Source organism: Centruroides sculpturatus, unplaced genomic scaffold, assembly GCF_000671375.1.
Source record: "Centruroides sculpturatus isolate CEXI.00-Female unplaced genomic scaffold, Cexi_2.0 scaffold1086, whole genome shotgun sequence".
In the NCBI taxonomy this organism is placed as follows: Eukaryota; Metazoa; Arthropoda; class Arachnida; order Scorpiones; family Buthidae; genus Centruroides; species Centruroides sculpturatus.
In genome coordinates, this window is record NW_019386177.1 from 119,552 (window position 1) to 125,633 (window position 6,082).

At 34.2% G+C, this 6,082-nt stretch overlaps 1 protein-coding gene across 1 annotated transcript in view; it reads left to right on the plus strand.

Moving 5' to 3' along the window:
* The first annotated feature begins 1,476 nt into the window (after positions 1-1,476).
* The window catches only part of LOC111613935, a 46,780-nt gene continuing 42,174 nt past the window's right edge, over positions 1,477-6,082 (plus strand). Inside the window, exon 1 of the mRNA XM_023355284.1 lies at positions 1,477-2,043. The gene's annotated coding sequence lies outside the window, so the exon portion shown is untranslated. The remainder of the gene's footprint in view (positions 2,044-6,082) is intronic.

A 6,082-nucleotide genomic window follows, 5' to 3' on the forward strand; every position in this document is an offset into this window, starting at 1 on the left:
TGTCGACACAATTTAGGAAAAACCGCGTGCCTGACGTTGAAATTCGGGGATTTTATAGAATTATTCTCCAAACCTTTTCTTTCAATTGGTTCTGACTTTTGCTTGTCTTTTGGTCCCTTCCCGTTTCCAGGTGAAATAGGATCGGTTCGGGTTCCGGAAAAAATTCTACCTGAGACGATCTATCGGACACTCTGGTCAGGAAGTAACGATAGAACTAAGAAACTTGCGCTCGTAATTTAACCCGTTCTTTCTTTCTTATTGTTCTTGACAAATTTTGATCGCTAACGATTTATTGCGAAGTTTTCCTTTATGGCAATCTTTCTCTCCCCCCCGATTTGAACTTCGTTTATGATATACGAGCGCTGATGTTAAAGTTCGATCTCTCAGGCTTCACGCTGATCGGTAATTTAACACGTGTCTGAGTTGCACTCGGGACTGGCTTGTTTACTTTCTCGTCGCATTCTCAAATAAACAAAAATCTGTGTCTAGCTGCAAACATTTTTTTTTTTTCTTTCTTTTTGCTCTAACAACAAATAATTTTAACGCGAATTTTGGTGTAAGTACGTCGATTAGAGGGGAGGAAATTTTACTCCTTTGTTCAGCATGGTCTAGGGCCCTCGCGTATGTGGGTGTCGATGATGGAGGCAAAGAAAGCGTTTTACAAAAACCGTTTATTTTGCCGAAGTTTATGCTTACACCAGTATTTGACAAAGTCCAAGAGTTAAACGGTGTTCCGACGGCAGTGTCGATTCAGGAAGTCGTTCTTCTGATGTCCTGATGGGACAGCGGCGAGTTGGAGTCCGGTCCTATTGCACACTGTAGACCTGACGCCTCTCATTAATGTCACAGAGAAAAAGGATTGTAGATGACAGAGAAGGAACGACCGTCATATCTTTGAGTAACTACGTTTTTGTAAGTTTTTTGTTTTCGATTAGTTTTCTAATTGGTAGGGCNATAAAAATATGTTAAAGTTAATAGTCATTTGTTTTCTAACTAATTCGTTTTAGGACCAAGTGTTGTCGAAGTAACGGTTAATTTTTTAACATTATACAAGAATTATAAACGTTTTTTTCTACATCCTCTTAAAGATGGGATATACGAAATCGTAATATCACCAGTTTAACATTGAAATCCGTGAGTAATATAAAATCGGAGAACGGAATAAAAATATCAACTATATTAATGGATTTTTTAAACTATTGTCAACTATACAGAACTATCGTAAAAACATACCAGTAAATTCTTATCGATTGGGTTAAGTTATAAATCTACTCGTTATTCACGTAATCGGCTAAATATCTAGCGGGCGGGCGGCTAACAGCCCGGAACCGGTCCCAGATAGAATTGGAAGCGTTGGAATATGTAGCATCAACTCAAGATCGTAGGTGTCACAGAGAAAAAGGATTGTAGATGACAGAGAAGGAACGACCGTCATATCTTTGAGTAACTACGTTTTTGTAAGTTTTTTGTTTTCGATTAGTTTTCTAATTGGTAGGGCTTCCCCTTTCTTGCTCCCCTATTAGTCTTCTCACCTGTCTCCAGGTGGAATTCGAGACCAATTCCGGTCAGCGAGAAAGGTCTGCCCGGGATGGTTTAACTGACACCATCCTCTCTCTTACTAATAGCGAAAATATCAAAGTCCGGCGTCACCGTCTCGACGTCGGTAAACCCGACACCTTGCAAATAGCTGTTATTTCTCCGCATTAATAATTCTTTTAAAGTTTTAAATTTTACATCCTTTTTTGGTTCGAACTATTTCCGTGGCTTCACACAGAAGGACTTTCTTTCGTTTTAGAAGGAAGTTCCTGAGGAGAGATGTTGACTTTGATATCAACTCAACAAGGAAGTTCCTCTTCGCTTCTCTCCTCAGATGGCTCGAATCGTTTTTAATTATTAGACGGATAAAATTCTATAAATAGGGCCAAACACAAATGCCCAATGCTGGAACTGGAAACCGAACTCTCAAGAAAGTTCGTATCTAAATGTAGGAAATAGCGGCAAACCCAGCCAAAGATTCAGAAAAAGATAAGGAACCGAAATGAGGTATTATATTTAACTCAAATATGTAAACTCCTCTCCTAAGAATAGATTTAATGGATTGAATTTAGAGATTTTCTCTTGAATAATTGTCGAAATGGATATTTTTATTTATTTTTGTCATTATACTCTTCTCGCAGATTTTATCACATGTATAATTTTTATATCTAAATAAACATTTTTATTATCATCATCAGGGGCGTGCCGTGACATTTGATGATAGGGAAGTTGTGTTTCTGTAAGAAGACGACATCCAGGGGCAATCAGTCAATTGCTCGTCAGTGACGGTCTAGGGTCCATTCGTATCGTTTATTCGATAAGCCAGTAAAAACCGTAGACTTCTCTAAATGCATTTTTAATATCACAATTACATTCCGAATCGCTAGCCACGATATAAGGGCTACAATTAAAAATAAAATAATAAAAACTTACTCGGTGAAATAAAATATGTGGTGGATGTACTGGTACATACAAAATATTCTTCAATTATATGAATATACTTTTAAAGAAAATTATAATTAAATATAGCTTTGGAAAGAAACGTACATAAAAATATAAAATATTCTTTACTTTTTAAATGTTAAAACTTACAAGTTAGTCAAATAGCTCCCTACGAGTGGCTAATGGATGGAATCGAAGACGGTTGCGGAGCGTGCACACACGCGGACTGCCCCAGGGTGCCGATACCGGTGACTGTCAAATACTGTCATCTTTTGTCGCATCATTAGTATATCTTAAAGGACGCGACAGGGCTGTTGTAGATTTTAAACGTTTCTCACCATAGCTATAAAAATATGTTAAAGTTAATAGTCATTTGTTTTCTAACTAATTCGTTTTAGGACCAAGTGTTGTCGAAGTAACGGTTAATTTTTTAACATTATACAAGAATTATAAACGTTTTTTTCTACATCCTCTTAAAGATGGGATATACGAAATCGTAATATCACCAGTTTAACATTGAAATCCGTGAGTAATATAAAATCGGAGAACGGAATAAAAATATCAACTATATTAATGGATTTTTTAAACTATTGTCAACTATACAGAACTATCGTAAAAACATACCAGTAAATTCTTATCGATTGGGTTAAGTTATAAATCTACTCGTTATTCACGTAATCGGCTAAATATCTAGCGGGCGGGCGGCTAACAGCCCGGAACCGGTCCCAGATAGAATTGGAAGCGTTGGAATATGTAGCATCAACTCAAGATCGTAGGCTTCCACCAGCTAATCCGGGTGAGGTTGGTGCTCTGTAAAGCGCGTGCGCAAATCTGGCTTTTTGGAATCTGACAATACAGAGATTCCACTCCGCCACTAATATTCGAATATACAATAGCAATCTTATTTTTTTTTTTCACGTGTAGTATGGAAATTTGTAATAAGATACATAATGCGGTTATAATAAAATATCGTGCAATTATTTTCATATAATTAAAATTAATATGTATTTATTTTTTATAAAATACAAGGGAAGCGGCGCTTCCACCGCTTCTAATGACGGCACGCTACTGATTATCATTCTCTTTTATGAATACCTAACTCCATCGTATTGGCATTAGAATGGCAGGGGAATGACCACGAAAAAATAAAAAGCGAGAGAACGGATCGATGATGACGTTCGGTTGTCCGGTTTAAAAGTGTTTTCCGGGTTTTCTCCACGTCTGTAACGCCTAAATAGGGGAAAGTTACCCTTGAAAATACCTCCCGGAAAGCATTGCGTTGCCATAACTTAATAAAACGAAACAGGACTCATCATCAATCTTACACTAATTCTATACCCTTGTAAATTTTAATAGACTTAAATAATAAATATTTATTTATTTAAAGGGTGAGGGGTCAAAAGAGGCTGAAAATACTAATTAATTAACCCAAAAATTGTAAATTTTGAAACGCCATCTAGTGGAATTTATATGTATTATAAGATAGTATCGCTTTCAGTGTGAGAGACACCGAGTAAGCGTAATTTACGCACGTGCTAGTGAACTGTTCACTAGAGGTCACTGTAAGAACCGGAAGAACAACATTTCGCGGAATGAACAACTTTACAATGGTCATAAAGAATGACTAAGAAAGTTCAATACTTATCGTTTTGTTAAAATATATATTTAATTAGGAATATAATTACAATGTAAAAGCCTTAAAATTGGCTCCGATTATGGACAATTACGTTAGAGATATTTTAGAATCGTGGAATTTAGGAAGTTACATTGACGTGTTTGAAGGTGAGTACCCGCAGTATCCAATGAAATATTACTGAGTATCTTTTGTTTACAAATACTATTGTTTATTGTATTACAGCAATATTTAAAATATAATGTTTATAAATTGGAATTATTTTATATGGAGTATATTTATGGTGAGTGTTTAAGGGTGTTTTAATTAATAAAGATGTAAAAACCTGTAACAAAGAAATTTACATCTTTATTTAGAAAGCATTTAAATGTTATAAAACTAGTTTGATAGTAAGTTATAATGTTACTCTAATTACTTCATTAAAAATCGGTCAAAATTCTTTAAATGGATGGTGAGTGTATCATGTATTGAATTTTCTAATGGGTAAGTGATCTTGATTTCGAATGGGTAAGTGATCTCAACCACGAGTCTCGAGTTATAGCATGGTTTATTGGATTATAGCAAATGCAAATGGTTTTGGGGTATCTAGTGATGCGACCGCAGGCCCGTTCGTATTTAACTTCTTAGCGAGAGCTGCCCGTGTAAATCTGATGACTCTTGTTTGTAACTTGTCCACGTGTCTTCCTCTATCCTGTTAGAAAATTCAATACGTGATATGCTCGCTGACCATTTAAAGAATTATAAGTTCACGGTGACTAATTGTACTGTGTCGAAAGAAGGTTAAAATTGTTGAACCAGTCAAATTTAGGCTCCAACTTTTTGACTACTTAATGTATTATCAGATTTGACAATGAAACACTTTTATTTTGAATATTTTGTAATTTTTATAGACTTCTATATTATATAGTATGATTAATTAAAGTTAAAATGCAAATGACAAGAAGTTAAAAGATTTTTATGTTTGATTTGATCAACAGAAAAATCTTTCAACTTATTGTCATTTGCATTTTATCTTTAATTCATCATACTATATAATATAGAAGTTTATAAAAATTACAAAATATTCAAAATAGAAGTGTTTTTAGCATAAGTAATGGAATGAAAAGATTATAAATATAGTGAATAAAGTTATGTCTATGTCTATCTTAAAGACATCTACTTATTATGGTTTAAACCAGGGGTGTCCAACCTTTTTGTTCTTCTGGGCCACATTGGAAGAAGTCATGGAGTTTTGGGCCACAAGTATATATAATATATTTGTGACCCAATCCTTAAATATACAAGTATGTTTAAGGATTAACATGTCTAGATTATAGTAATAAGTATTAAAACTTTATCACGAACAAGGATATTTTAAAAAATTACTTCTACAGGCCCTTTCAATTTTTACTTAGAAATAAATAAATTCATTTATTATAAAGGAAACAAACAAAAAATAATTTGAAAAACACAAATATTTGTTTTATTTGGGTCTCTAATTAATAGAAAACGACAAAACACCATTTTAAATTGCATTTTTATTCGACTAATATATTTATAAATAATATGTAGCCCTGAAAGTAGCCAATGCGCGAAATGATAATTTTTACGCCAAACTGAAAAAAGGGTAGCCAAATCTTTCAATGATCTTTCAATGCTGGAAAGAATACTAAATAATGCTGGAGTTGGAACTCAAAGGATTATAGACCCAAAGTTGAGAAAAGGAGAGAAAGGCCAAAAGATAAAAAGTAGTGAGAAAGGTTAAATAGACCTTCTGTTATGCAAATATTGACCCTTAATTTTCCAACTTTCCTCACTACTTTTTATCTTTTGGCCTTTCTCTCCTTTTCTCAAATTTGGGTCTCTAATCCTTTGAGTCACAACTTCAGCTTTATTTAGTATTCCTTCGTCATTCACACATCTCCAAGTATTTGAAAATATTTCCTTTTCACTCAAAAATAAAATATGTATAAAAGTTTACAGCTTTGTGAA